Below are 15,877 nucleotides of genomic sequence, written 5' to 3' on the forward strand. Positions count from 1 at the left end.
GCCTGACCCGCTGAGTTATGGTGCAGCAGCATCTATGGAGCGAAGGAAATAGGCAACGTTTCGGGGCCGAAATCCTAATGGAAATAGGCAACGTTTCAGGCCGAAACCCTTCCGGGTTTCGGCCCGAAATGTTGCCTATTTCCTTAGCTCCACAGATGCTGCCTGACCCGCTGAGTTACTCCAGCACTCTGTGAAACGTCACCTATCCATGTTCTCCACAGATGCTGCCTGACCCACTGAGTTACTCCAGCCCTCTGTGAAACGTCACCTATCCATGTTCTCCACAGATGCTGCCTGACCCGCTGAGTTACTCCAGCACTCTGTGTTTTGATACTAAATAAAATGTCTGTATCAGTGTAAAAATGATTTCCAGTGTTCTGCTTCTACAGAGTCCAGTGGGATCGGGGCAAATTCTTTACGGTATATGAAGTATTTAGCATATTCTGCGCCCTTGGGTGTCAAATTAGTTACATATGAAATACAATAATGAACAGAAGGGAGCTCATGTACTTATCATTCTCAGCCACTTGCACTAGAATCGGGCTGAAGAGCTTTTGAAGCAGCCATATCCTTCTCCCCGAACACTCAACCCCAGAAGGAAGATGCGTTTTTTCCTCTCTCTTTCTCTCTCACGCGCTGCAAACTAAATGCACATTTGCCTTTAAACAAGAGGTGGCGCGGCGGTAGAGTTGCCGCCTCACAGCGCCAGGTTCGATCCCGACTCCGGGCGCTGTCTGTACGGAGTTTGCACGTTCTCCCGTGAGTTTTCTCCAATATCTTTCCTCGGTTTCCTCCCACACTCCAAAGACGTGCAGGTTTGTAGGTTTAATTGGCTTGGGTGTAAGTGTATAACTGTAGAATTGTCCCTAGTGTGTGTGTGTGTGTGTGTAGGATAGTGTTAGCGTGCGGGGATCGCTGGCCGGCACGGACTCGGTGGGCCGAAGGGCCTGTTTCCACGCTGTATCTCTAAACTAAAGTAAACTCGACAAATCCAGATATGTTTGCAATGAGGTGGGGCACAGATATCTCACGCTGTAACAGAGAGGTCAAAAAATCCTCCTAACATATGAAATTAGGAAATAAACCAAAATATGAGGGGGTATGGAGAGATGGCAGGTACGGGATACCGAGTTGGATGATCAGTCATGATCATATTGAACGGCGGTGCAGGCTCGAAGGGCCGAATGGCCTACTCCTGCACCTATTGTCTATGTTTCTATGTTTCTATGAGGTGGAAATTCTAACTGTGGAGCGGGTGATCGATGGTTGCCCTGGACTCGTGGGCAGAAGGGCCTGTTTTCATACTCACAAGCTAAAGGGGTAGATTTAGGCCATTCGGCCCATCGTGTCTACTTCACCATTCAATCATGGCTGATCTCTGTCCCCTAATCCCATTTTCCTGCCTTCTCCCCATAACCCACAACACCCGTTCTAATCAAGAACTTGTCTATCTCTGCCCTATCCAATACCAACGGGACAGGCAGCATCTCTGGAGAGAAGGAGTGGGTGACGTTTCGGGTCGAAACTCTTCTTCAGGCTGTTCCATGCACAGGGCTTCATATTTCGCTTGGGCAGCGGTATGAATATTGACTTCCCCACCTTCAAGTGGCCCTTACTGTCCCTCACTCTCCCTATCATAGAAACATAGAAACATAGACAATAGGTGCAGGAGTAGAGGCCATTCGGCCCTTCGAGCCTGCACCGCCATTCAATATGATCATGGCTGATCATCCAACTCAGTATCCCGTACCTGCCTTCTCTCCATACCCCCTGATCCCCTTAGCCACAAGGGCCACATCTAACTCCCTCTTAAATATAGCCAATGAACTGTGGCCTCAACTACCCTCTGTGGCAGAGAGTTCCAGAGATTCACCACTCTCCAATTCCTCATTCTCCAACCATTCCGACTGCCCCCTTGATTAGATTTTATCTCAGTATGTTTTGTTGTCAACGTCCCCAAACTAACAACAATCTATTCCTCATTTTCCTTGATCCACATCCCCTTTGATGTCCCATTTTCACATCTGGCCCTTCCTTATCTCTGTTTCACAGAGAACTGCAGATGCTGGAAAAATCGAAGGTAGACAGAAATGCTGGAGAAACTCAGCGGGTGAGGCAGCATCTATGGAGCGAAGGAATAGGCGACATTTCGAGCCGAGACTCCATAGATGCTGCCTCACCCGCTGAGTTTCCAGAAGGGTCTCGACCCGAAACGTCACCTATTCCCTTCGCTCCATAGATGCTGCCTCACTCGCTGAGTTTCTCCACCATTTTCTTTGTCTACCTTCCTTATCTCTGGGTCTCCCTCTCTCCCCTGACTAACAGTCTGAAGAAGGGTCTCGTCCTTCTAGAATAAAGGGGAGGTCATTTAAGACTGAGGTGAGAAAAAACTTATACACCCAGAGAGTTGTGAATTTATGGAATTCCCTGTCACAGAGGGCAGTGGAGGCCAAGTCACTGGATGGATTTAAGAGAGAGTTAGATAGAGCTCTAGGGGCGAGTGGAGTCAAGGGATATGGGGAGAAGGCAGGCACGGGTTATTGATTGGGGACGATCAGCCATGATCACAATGAATGGCGGTGCTGGCTCGAAGGGCCGAATGGCCTCCTCCTGCACCTATTTTCTATGTTTCTATGTTTCTATATCCCGAAACATTGGCCACTCCTTCTCTCCAGAGATGCTGCCTCGCCCACTGAGTTACTCCAGCACTCTGTGAAACGTCACCTATCCATGTTCTCCACAGATGCTGCCTGACCCGCTGAGTTATGGTGCAGCAGCATCTATGGAGCGAAGGAAATAGGCAACGTTTCGGGGCCGAAATCCTTATGGAAATAGGCAACGTTTCAGGCCGAAACCCTTCTGGGTTTCGGCCCGAAACGTTGCCTATTTCCTTAGCTCCATAGATGCTGCCTGACCCGCTGAGTTACTCCAGCACTCTGTGAAACGTCACCTATCCATGTTCTCCACAGATGCTGCCTGACCCGCTGAGTTACTCCAGCACTCTTTGTCTTTTAAAAAAAAAATACTTTATGTAATTCTAATTACATGCTAAAAAAACATTCTGCCATTAAAGGAAAAGCAACATCTAAATATCAGTCTGATGAAATGTCTCGACCCAAAACATCTTCAGACTATATTACTTTTGAATATATCAACAAACAAATGATTATTCAACCCGTTATTCCGTGCTTGCCCAAGTGATTATAGCATTTACCATGTGGTTGGAGAACTGCGATGAGACATAACCATTCTAAAAGTCTAAAGAAGGGCCCCGGCACAATAAGTCACCTATCCATGTTCTCCACAGATGCTGCCTGTCCCGCTGAATTACTCCAGCACTCTGTGTCGATCTTCAGACTGTTCTCAGTGGCCGGTGGCTCATCTTTAAAGTGCCCTGGGTCATGTTACTCAGTTGGAACTGCTGCATAACTGCTGCCATTAATGCGGCAGTTCTAACTGAGTACAACCACCCAGGCAGAAGGGTTTCGGCCCGAAACGTTGCCCATTTCCCTTCGGGTTTCGGCCCGAAACGTTGCCTATTTCCTTCGCTCCATAGATGCTGCCTCACCTGCTGAGTTTCTCCAGCACATTTTGCAGGAGAGGCTTTCACACGATTTTCTCTTCGTAAACATAGAAACATAGAAATTAGGTGCAGGAGTAGGCCATTCGGCCCTTCGAGCCTGCACCGCCATTCAATATGATCATGGCTGATCATCCCACTCAGTATCCCGTACCTGCCTTCTCTCCATACCCTCTGATCCCTTTAGCCACAAGGGCCACATCTAACTCCCTCTTAAATACAGCCAATGAACTGTGGCCTCAACTACCCTCTGTGGCAGAGAGTTCCAGAGATTCACCACTCTCTGTGTGAAAAATGTTTTTCTCATCTCGGTTTTAAAGGATTTCACCCTTATCCTTAAGCTGTGACCCCTTGTCCTGGACTTCCCCAACATCGGGAACAATCTTCCTGCATCTAGCCTGTCCAACCCCTTAAGAATTTTGTAAGTTTCTATAAGATCCCCTCTCAATCTCCTAAATTCTAGAGAGTATAAACCAAGTCTATCCAGTCTTTCTTCATAAGACAGTCCTGACATCCCAGGAATCAGTCTGGTGAACCTTCTCTGCACTCCCTCTATGGCAATAATGTCCTTCCTCAGATTTGGAGGAAGGGAGCCATTTTGGAATTTAAGGGGTGCAGCGTTCAGCTTAGCGCCCCCGATTGCAAATCTCAGCTTGTGAACAACGGCAGGGCCAGATTACACCATCCTGTCAATGCATGAGCTATTATTTATTAAGTTATTTCCATCCAGCTGCTTCTGCGGGATGATTCCTCATTCCATTAGTTTTCCAATTATTGAGGTCAGGCTAATGTGTGTGTAGATGCCAGCTCTGGCAGTGTGCTCTGCTTCAGAATACGAATTACATTTGTTCTGTTCAGCCTTTCATAAAGCTCTCTGGCACTGAGAGCAGCATGCGGCGATGCTAGATTTCCCCAGCTCCCCATGATTATAGAGCGGGGAAACTTCTCTCCCCTCTCTCCGCAGTCCCCCCCCCCACCACCCTCGCTAGTAAACCGAGGAAATGTCGCATTATGTACACCACAGGATAGAATAAAGCTGATAGGATGACGAGGCGGGTGGACTCTCCTCTTAATGACTATAGCCACTCTCCGAGAAGATGGACAAAGTCCAAACCACGATGGCCAAGGACATCGCATCTCCACGCTGCTCTGTGCAGGAAGGAACCTGCGCAGATGCAGGGTTTAAACCCAAGATAGACGCAAGAAGCTGGAGTAAATGGCCTGTCCCACTTACGCAACTTTTCCAGCACCCGTCATAGGTCGCCGAAAGTTTTCACCACGTTGAAAACCCAGCGGGGACCAGAAAGACGCTACGACTCTTTGGGCGACTGAGGAGACGACTCACGACCGTACAGGCGACATGTCGCGGGGTGAAGCCCGTACGGACGTGAGTAGTCGCCCAAAGAGTCGTACCTTGTTCTGGTCGCCGCTGGATTTTCAACACGTTGAACATTTTCGGCAAACTGTAACGACTTGTGACGGGTGCTGGCAGTCGCCGAAAAAGTCGCGCAAGTGGGACGGGCTCATAACTCAGCGGGACAGGCAGCATCTCTGGAGAGAAGGAATGGGTGGCGTTTCGGGTCGAGATCCTTTTCAGACCAAAAATGTCGCCCACTCCTTCTATCCAATGATGCTGCCTGTTCAACTGAGTTACTCCGGCTTTTTGTGTCTATCTACCACTGATTTAGAGTCAAGAGGATTTTATTGTCATGTGTCCCAGATAGGGCAATGAAATCCTTGCTTGCTGCTTCACAACAGAATATCAAAACATAATACAGAACAGGACCTCAGACCCAGCAGCCGAACAAAGAGGCTCCTCGCAGCTACTGAGAGAATCGCTCATTTCGTCGACTCTTATAGGAACTGCTGGCTGGAGTGCTGCTGGCTTTTTTAGTTCCCCACCAGCAGGTCCCCAAACACCCTCTAATGTTCTGCGTAGGAAGCAAACTGCAGATGCTGGTTTAAAAACCGAAGATAGACACAAAATAGAAACATAGAAACATTGAAAATAGTGCAGGGCCCTTCGAGCCAGCACTGCCATTCAATATGATCAGGGCTATTCATCCAAAATCAGGACCCCATTCCTGCTTTCTCCCCATATCCCTTGATTCCGTTAGCCCTAAGAACTAAATCTAACTCTCTCTTGAAAACATCCAGTGAATTGGCCTCCACTGCCGTCTGTGGCAGAGAATTCCACAGATTCGCAACACTCTGGGTGAAAAAGCTTTTCTGCATCTTAGTCCGAAAGGGCCTACCACATATTCTTAAACTGTGGCCCCTGGTTCTGGACTCCCCCAACATAGGGAACAATTTTCCTGCATCTAATCTGTCCAATCCCTTAAGAATTTTATGCTAGAGTAACTCAGCGGGTCAGGCAGCATCTGTGGAGAACATGGATAGGTGATGTTTCACAGAGTGCTGGAGTAACTCAGCGGGTCAGGCAACATCTGTGGAGAACATGGATAGGTGACGTTTCACAGAGTGCTGGAGTAACTCAGCGGGTCAGGCAGCATCTGTGGAGAACATGGATAAGTGACGTTTCACAGAGTGCTGGAGTAACTCAGCGGGTCAGGCAGCATCTGTGGAGGTCCTACTAATTGGGGATGATCAGCCATGATCACATTGAATGGCGGTACTGGCTCGAAGGAGAAACTCAGCGGGTGCAGCAGCATCTATGGAACGAAGGAAATAGGCAGCGTTTCGGGCCGAAACCCTTCTTCAGTCTATTGTCCATTGTTCTGGCAGAGTCGTCAAAGTTAGCTTTTTTGGGTGGAGGTGGAGGGGGTGTGGGGGATGGGGGGTGAGTGGGGCCAGAATCGAAGGGCTGAGTTTCAGCGTGAATTCCTGGTGAACATCTGTCAAAGTAAAACTAAGCAAACATCTGCAGCTCAGCGGAGCTGTGAGCCAGACAAAGGTTTGGGAGGTTTTTTTTTGTTATTGACTGAAGTCTCAATGTGCAGGATTTATGTTTAGATGACATCATCTGCTGAGCTCGGCAGAACTGCGGTAATCTTCGCCCATGCTTCGCCAGTAAATCTGTCAGCGTTGCTTCATCGAGGCACTGCTCCAAGGTAGCTAATAGCATCTCATACACTCCTGACAACAAAGCCACACTCAAGGCATTCCCAACATTGTTGGGGAAATGAAGTCCCACCAGATACGGTTTGCACACATGCCTTAAACTTCTCAGAAAGGGAATCAGAATTTAATTCTGGAGGAAGGAACTGCAGATGCTGGTTACAACGAAGATAGGTACAAAAAAGCTTTTCCCACGGAGAGTAGGGAAGATTCAAACAAGGGGACATGACTTGAGAATTAAGGGACTGAAGTTTAGGGGTAACATGAGGGGGAACTTCTTTACTCAGAGAGTGGTAGCTGTGTGGAATGAGCTTCCAGTGAAGGTGGTGGAGGCAGGTTCGTTTTTATCATTTAAAAATAAATTGGATAGTTATATGGACGGGAAGGGAATGGAGGGTTATGGTATGAGCGCAGGTATATGGGACTAGGGGAGATTATGTGTTCGGCACGGACTAGAAGGGTCGAGATGGCCTGTTTCCGTGCTGTAATTGTTATATGGTTATTATATGGTTATAAAATGTTGGAGTAACTCAGCGGGACAGGCAGCATCTCGGGAGAGAAGGAATGGGTGACGTTTCGGGATGAGACCCTTCTTCAGAATTGTTTTTTTTCCCCACACAGAGAGTGGTGAATCTGTGGAACTCTCTGCCGCAGAAAGTAGTTGAGGCCACACAGTTCATTGGCTATATTTAAGAGGGAGTTAGATGTGGCCCATGTGGCTAAAAGGATCAAGGGGTATGGAGAGAAGGCAGGTACGGGATACTGAGTTGGATGATCAGCCATGATCATATTGAATGGCGAATAGTGCAGGCTCGAAGGGCCGAATGGCTTCTACTCCTGCACCTATTGTCTACGTTTCTATGTTTCAGACCGAGAAATTTAGTGTTCAGGTTGTAGTGGGTCGCACAATTAAACAAACTTGCGGTGGGCCACGGAGAAAAGTGTGGGGGAGGAAAGGAAGGGGGTAGCAGCGGGGAGGAGAGAGAGGGGGATGTGGGTGGGAGTGGGGGAGGAGAGAAAGAGAGGAGATGCCCCATCACGGTGACTGACCTCCCCACCATCACAGGGATCTACAGGAGTCGCTGCCTCAATAAGGCAGCCGGCATCATCAGAGACACACACCACCCTGGTCACTCTCTCATCTCGCTGCTTCCATCGGGGAAGAAGGTACAGGAGCCTGAAAACCAGGTTCAGGAACAGCTTCTTCCCAACAACCATCAGACTCTTGAATGCTGACCAACACTGACCTCACCAACTGTGATCTTCTACGGACCGTGTCCTTGGTTGGACCACTGACTTCGATTTCCATTGTTACGGTTACCTACTATTACTGTTCTTCAGCTATTGATTGGTATATTTATCTGTGTGTTATTAAGGCCATAAGGTCACAAGGAATAGGAATAGAATTAGGCCATTCGGCCCATCAAGTCTACTCCGCCATTCAATCATGGCTGATCTATGTCTCCCTCCTGACCCCATTCCCCTGCCTTCTCCCCATAATCTTTGACCCCCGGCCCTAACCAAGATATTGCATGGAGGGGCCAGTTAGCCAAGTGAGATGTCTGTGTACCTTGGCCTGTGTTCCTATCCAAATATGGACAATTGAACACTCCAGAGTCTTCACCCTTGTCTCTCGGGGTCAAGGAACGAGCGTTCACGTTGATCGCGGCCCCCGTTTCCACCCAATCGTCCCACCACCACGCACGGGAACGACAAGACAGACGCCATTGTACGCAGATGCTGAGATGTGTGAACTCCTAATCTTGTGTGTGGGCTCAACAAGAAGAAGACCCTCGTCTCTTGGGGTCAACATGGAATGACTCCATGTTGCTGTCTTATTTCATTCATCACTTTGACTGTGATGTAAACAGTACCCCCCCCCCCCCCCACCACCCCTCCCACTGTGGATGAAAGTCAAGAGGCATCACCTTATTTTCAGTTTAGTTTAGAGCAGTGGTTCCCAACCTTTTTTTGGCCATGCCCCACCTAATCACCTCTAAAATCCTGATGCCCCCCCCCCCTTGCTTTCCCTTGAGAGAAAACGGAGGAAATAGATATTATAAGGGTAACTTAGCAAAAGCTCTTTGAATCGCATTTCTAAATCCAATTCAATAAATAAGGTTCTCCCGTGACCCCGCGCGCTTCGTGCGACGTGCATGAAGAGCGATGGCGCGGTGATTATATAATAACTACACAATAAAGACCTTTTTTACCCCCAAAAAAATTATTTACTCAAAATAACATCTGAAACATAAACTACATATGTTTACCTGATGGAAGATCCCAAAAAATAAAAATCGAAAATTTGGACCCAGACCTCCTCAGTCGCGCTCAATTGCCCCCCTGTGGGGTGTACACCCCACGTTGGGAACCACTGGTTTAGAGATACAGCGCGGAAACAACGGGTCCACACCGACCAGCGATCCCCGCACACTAATACTATCCTACACAATGTTTACATTTACACCAAGCCAATTAACCTACAAACCTGCACGTCTTTGGAGTGTGGGAGGAAACTGAAGATCTCGGAGAAAACCCACGCAGGTCACGGGGAGAACGTGCAAACTCCGTACAGACAGCGCCCGTAGTCGGGATAGAACCCGGGTCTCCGGCGCTGCATTCGCTGTAAGGCAGCAACTCTACCGCTGCGCCTCCGTTACCTAGATTACGGAACCCAACATCAATTCCCACATGTCGAGGGGACTTATGTCATCCAACAACTATCAATCCCAGTCCCAGTGTGTCTGAAGAAGGGATTCGACCCGAAATGTCACCCATTCCTTCTCTCCAGAGATGCTGCCTGTCCCACTGAGTTACTCCAGCGTTTGGCATCTAACATCACACGAAGTGTTGTTAGATGCCAAATACAGGCATCTTTTTTCAACCAACTAAAAAAATCCCTGATACTATCACCATCATGCAGAATAGAAATTGCTTATTTAATTCTATTGCATCTTTAGGTAGAGAAATTATCAGTGAATCACCATTTAGACAATAGACAATAGGTGCAGGAGTAGAGGCCATTCGGCCCTTCGAGCCAGCACTGCCATTCAATGCGATCATGGCTGATCATCCACAATCGGTACCCCGTTCCAGCCTTCTCCCCATATCCCCTGACTCCACTATTTTTAAGAGCCCTATCTAACTCTCTCTTGAAAGTATCCAGAGAACCGGCCTCCACCGCCCTCTGAGGCAGAGAATTCCACAGACTCACCCCTCTCTGTGTGTAATAAAAAAAGATAAAATAGCTAATTTTAGTTTAATGATCAGAAGGTTTTGCTATATTTATGAGACACAGTTTGCGCCTCTGTCTTGTATGGCTGCTAAATAAAAAGGAAGGAGCTGTTTTCACAAGAATGACTATCCAAGACGCTTTGTTTCAGCACAATTGATGTCGTCATATTGGTTATTTACGACTAATCGCAGCATAAAATCCTTTATGGAGAATGCCTGCTTTATTCATCAGCAATATATACTCAACAGAAATTACGCCTTCATTTGAACGGGCCTCATGTTTCCGTTGAAATGACCTGATACTGTTGTGGTTCACGAGAGAAAGGAAAAACCTCTGTTATGTTACCATGGGCGGGTATAACAAACATTGAAATTGACCACAATGCTGTGGCTACTGAACGACAAAATGGTACAGGGAATAAATCATTCCTACACTACAGTAAATAGTTTCCCCAATGCCATTAGTGGGTCTTTTCTTCGAAGAAACAAGGCCATAAATTGCTCCAAAATAAAAATAATGCACTGAAACTCTGCTGTTTCTCACGACCCTAAAAACATAATTGCATTTCGACACCAAATGCATCATTTCCTGCGACAGGTTTAAAGTAAACAAATAGAAACATAGAAACATAGAAACTAGGTGCAGGAGTAGGCCATTCGGCCCTTCGAGCCTGCACCGCCATTCAATATGATCATGGCTGATCATCCAACTCAGTATCCCGTACCTGCCTTCTCTCCATACCCCCTGATCCCCTTAGCCACAAGGGCCACATCTAACTCCCTCTTAAATATAGCCAATGAACTGTGGCCTCAACTACCCTCTGCGGCAGAGAGTTCCAGAGATTCACCACTCTCTGTGTGAAAAAGGTTCTTCTCATCTCGGTTTTAAAGGATTTCCCCCTTATCCTTAAGCTGTGACCCCTTGTCCTGGACTTCCCCAACATCGGGAGCAATCTTCCTGCAACTAGCCTGTCCAACTCCTTAAGAATTTTGTAAGTTTCTATAAGATCCCCTCTCAATCTCCTAAATTCTAGAGAGTATAAACCAAGTCTATCCAGTCTTTCTTCATAAGACAGTCCTGACATCCCAGGAATCAGTCTGGTGAACCGTCTCTGCACTCCCTCTATGGCAATAATGTCCTTCCTCAGATTTGGAGACCAAAACTGTACGCAATACTCCAGGTGTGGTCTCACCAAGACCCTGTACAACTGCAGTAGAACCTCCCTACTCCTATACTCAAATCCTTTTACAATGAAAGCTAACATACCATTCGCTTTCTTTACTGCCTGCTGCACCTGCATGCCTACCTTCAATGACTGGTGTACCATGACACCCAGGTCTCGCTGCATCTCTCCCTTTCCCAATCGGCCATCATTTAGATAACAGTCTGCTTTCCCGTTTTTGCCACCAAAATGGATAACCTCACATTTATCCACATTATACTGCATCTGCCAAACATTTGCCCACTCACCCAGCCTATCCACGGGTCGAAGCATTTTTTTTTTCTCGCTTGGAATAATGCAGCACTGCAGACAACCTGAGGAATGTTCACTGGACCACATTACCCTGATGTTGTTTGACCAAAACTGAAAAGCCAACACTCATCTCCTCGTCGGCATTTTCCAAATGAAATCTGTAACTCGAAATGTAACAGTCCACAGAAGGCAGTGGACGGCAATTCACTGGATATTTTCAAGGGAGAGTTATGAGCCCTGTCCCACTTGCGCGACTTTTTCGGCGACTGCTGGCACCCGTCATAGGTCACCGAAAAACTTCAACACGTTGAAAACCCAGCGGTGACCAGAAAGAAGCTACGACTCTACGACTGAGGAGACGACTGACGGCCGTACAGGCGACATGTCGCGGGGTGAAGCCCGTACGGTCGTGAGTAGTCGCCCAAAGAGTCGTACCTTGTTCTGGTCATAGAAACATAGAAATTAGGTGCAGGAGTAGGCCATTCGGCCCTTCGATCCTGCACCGCCATTCAATATGATCATAGCTGATCATCCAACTCAGTATCCCGTACCTGCCTTCTCTCCATACCCCCTGATCCCCTTAGCCACAAGGGCCACATCTAACTCCCTCTTAAATATAGCCAATGAACTGTGGCCTCAACTACCCTCTGTGGCAGAGAGTTCCAGAGATTCACCACTCTCTGTGTGAAAAAAGTTCTTCTCATCTCGGTTTTAAAGGATTTCCCCCTTATCCTTAAGCTGTGACCCCTTGTCCTGGACTTCCCCAACATCGGGAGCAATCTTCCTGCATCTAGCCTGTCCAACCCCTTAAGAATTTTGTAAGTTTCTATAAGATCCCCCCTCAATCTCCTAAATTCTAGAGAGTATAAACCAAGTCTATCCAGTCTTTCTTCATAAGACAGTCCTGACATCCCAGGAATCAGTCTGGTGAACCTCCTCTGTACTCCCTCTATGGCAATAACCGGTCGCCGCTGGATTTTCTACATGTGGGACGGGTGCCGGCAAGTCGCCGAAAAAAATAGCGTAAAGCCCCTGTCCTACTTGTCCGAGTTACTCAAAAAAATTCTCCCCTTGATTCAAACTCGGGGAATGTCGGTAGCGAGTCCGAAGGGGGGCGTAGGAGTCCGTGGATATTTTGTAGCGGCTCGTAATGCCAGCCGTAGGTAACCGGGGCATCAGGTAAGTCAGGACGTTTTTTTCAGCATGTTGAAAAATTGCCCCAAGAACCAACGGCTGGCTATTACCATAATTTTCCGAGTTTAAATCAAGGGGAAAACTCGGGAGAATTCGTGAGTAACTCAGGAAAGTGGGACAGGCCCTTTAGATTTAGCTCTTAGGGCTAACGGAATCAAGGGATATGGGGAGAAGGCAGGAACGGGGTACTGATTGTGGATGATCAGCCATGATCATATTGAATGGCGATGCTGGCTCAAAGGGCCGAATGGCCTACTCCTGCGCCTATTGTCTATGTCTATGTCTTTACCCAGACAGACAAAATCTGCATCAGTGAATTCCACCCATAGCCAATACAGGTCATCGTAACATATGGGGAGTGGTCACTTTGCCCCAATTTATTAGTTGGACTCAAACCTGAAGAGTTTTTAAGAGATTAAGAAGTCGGAGTAATTTAACGGTCTTTAAAATGATGGATGATTTCCCTGACAACGTCTTCGAAACATTTTGGAGTGAATGAAATACAAATGTAACTGGAATGAAGACTGAAATAATTCAATCTTCAACCTCGTACAATTACAATCGGACGTAACACGGGAACATGACACTTGAACCGAGGACAGAAGTCTTCAAATATTGTCTCGCCATCGATATCTCTCGTTTCCCTTTCCCTCTCCCCCCCCGACTCTCAGGCAGAAGAAGGGTCTCGACCCAAAACATCACCTCTCCAGAGATGCCGCCTGTCCCGCTGAGATACTGATGTTAGATTTTAGACAATAGACAATAGGTGCAGGAGTAGGCCATTCGGCCCTTCGATCCAGCACCGCCATTCAATGTGATCATGGCTGATCATCCACAATCAGTACCCCGTTCCTGCCTTCTCCCCATATCCCCTGACTCCGCTATTTTTAAGAGCCCTATCTAGCTCTCTCTTGAAAGTATACAGAGAACCGGCCTCTACCGCCCTCTGAGGCAGAGAATTCCACAGACTCACCACTCCCTGTGAGAAAAAGTGTTTCCTCGTCTCCGTTCAAAATGGCTTACTCCTTATTCTTAAACTGTGGCTCCTGGTTCTGGATTCCCTCAACATCGGGAACATGTTTCCTGCCTCTAGCGTGTCCAAACCCTTAATAATCTTATATGTTTCAATGAGATACCCTCTCATCCTTCTAAACTCCAGAGTATACAAGCCCAGCTGCTCCATTCTCTCAGCATATGACAGTCCCGCCATCCCGGGAATTAACCTTGTGAACCTACGCTGCACTCCCTCAATAGCAAGAATGTCCTTCCTCAAATTAGGGGACCTAATTGCTCTGAGATTGGCAGCATCTGTGGAGAACATGGATAGGTGACGTTTCACAGAGTGCTGGAGTAACTCAGCGGGTCAGGCAGCATCTCTGGAGAAAAGAAACAGGTGACAATTTAGGTCGAGACCCTTCTTCAACCTATTATTTTTCTCCAGAGATGCTACCTGTCCCGTTGAGTTACTCCAGCTTTTTGCGTCTATCTTCGGTTTAAACCAGCATCTACAGTTCAACTCCTACAGAATACATTTGCTTATGTTATCCAGTCGTTTGTTAAACATGCAGGACAAGTTAGAAGTGTCAAGAGTCAGGACTCATTGTCATATGGACCGATAGCAGGACAAAGCAGGACGACAGATAGCACAATGGGCTAAGAGTTCGGCTGGCGACCGGAAGGTAGCCGGTTCAAATCCCGCTTGGAGTGCATACTGTCGTTGTGTCCTTGGGCAAGACACTTCACCCACCTTTGCCTGTAATGGAATGTTACGGCGGCAGGCGCGGGCACACCGCGACGCCCTGTGTCTCCCTTTCAAGGGAGATGCTAAAATGCATTTCGTTGTCTCTGTACTGTACACTGACAATGACAATAAATTGAATCATTTCATTTCATTTCATTTCATTTCAATGAAATTCTCACTTCACAAATACAGCAACTGCTTTTATGTAAACCAATATTCAGCCGAATGTTTGCCAACCAAATATATTCAACGTCAATGGAAAAGGGATGGCTGGCCTTATTCTTCAGCTACTTTCCTTCTAAGCATGATAGAGTCAATGGCAGGTAGACAAAAGTGCTGGAGAAACTCAGCGGAATGCAGCAGCATCTGTGGAGCGAAGGAAATAGGCAACGTTTCGGGCCGAAACCTGAAGGGAAATAGGTAACGTTTCGGGCCGAAACCCTAAAGGGTTTCGGCCCGAAACGTTGCCTATTTCCATCGCTCCATAGATGCTGCTGCATTCCGCTGAGTTTCTCCAGCACTTTTGTCTACCTTCGATTTTCCAGCATCTGCAGTTCCTTCTTAAACACAGCGTAAATGGTACTGGACACGTTAAAATTCTGAAGCAACGCATATAACAACTGCAGTATAATGTGGATAAATGTGAGGTTATCCATTTTGCTGGCAAAACAGGAATATTATCTAAATGGTGGCCGATTAGGAAAAAGGGAGATGCAACGAGACCTGGGTGTCATGGTACACCAGTCATTGAAAGTAGGCATGCAGGTGCAGCAGGCAGTGAAGAAGACGAATGGTATGTTAGCTTTCATTGCAAAAGGATTTGAGTCTAGGAGCAGGGAGGTTCTACTGCAGTTGTACAGGGTCTTGGTGAGACCACACCTGGAGTATTGTGTACAGTTTTGGTCTCCAAATCTGAGTAAGGGCATTATTTCCATAGAGGGAGTGCAGAGACGTTTCACCAAACTGATTCCTGGGATGTCAGGACTGTCTTATGAAGAAAGACTGGATAGACTCGGCTTGTACTCGCTAGAATTCAGAAGATTGAGGGGGGAACTTATAGATACTTACAAAATTCTTAAGGGGTTGGACAGGCTAGATGCAGGAAGATTGCTCTCGATGTTGGGGAAGTCCAGAGCTAGGGGTCACAGTTTAAGGATAAGAGGGAAGTCTTTTAGGGCCGTGATGAGAAAAACATTTTTTACACAGAGAGTGGTGAATCTGTGGAATTCTCTGCCACAGAAGGTAGTTGAGGCCACAGTTCATTGGCTATATTTAAGAGGGAGTTAGATGTGGCCCTTGTGGCTAAAGGGATCAGGGGGTATGGAGAGAAGGCAGGGATGGGATACTGAGTTGGATGATCAACCTTGAATGGTGGTGCAGGCTCGAAGGGCCAAATGGCCTACTCCTGCACCTATTTTCTATGCTAAAGGTTTTAGCTATTCCGTTTGGTTATCTATTTATGCTTATGAAAGGGACTTGCTGTGGGGAATGGTTGGCTGTGACAATGACATTGATGGAAGCAGTGGGCCTGGTAGTGAAACCGGGACAGGTGGAGAACGTGGTGATTTTCTATCT

General features: G+C 47.2%; 1 protein-coding gene across 7 annotated transcripts in view; it reads right to left on the bottom strand.

Moving 5' to 3' along the window:
- Window positions 1-15,877, bottom strand: part of rbfox1 (RNA binding fox-1 homolog 1) — an 899,382-nt gene that overhangs the window by 324,839 nt on the left and 558,666 nt on the right. The window lies entirely within an intron of this gene.

The sequence above is a fragment of the Leucoraja erinacea genome, chromosome 20, assembly GCF_028641065.1.
Source record: "Leucoraja erinacea ecotype New England chromosome 20, Leri_hhj_1, whole genome shotgun sequence".
Lineage (NCBI taxonomy): Eukaryota > Metazoa > Chordata > Chondrichthyes > Rajiformes > Rajidae > Leucoraja > Leucoraja erinaceus.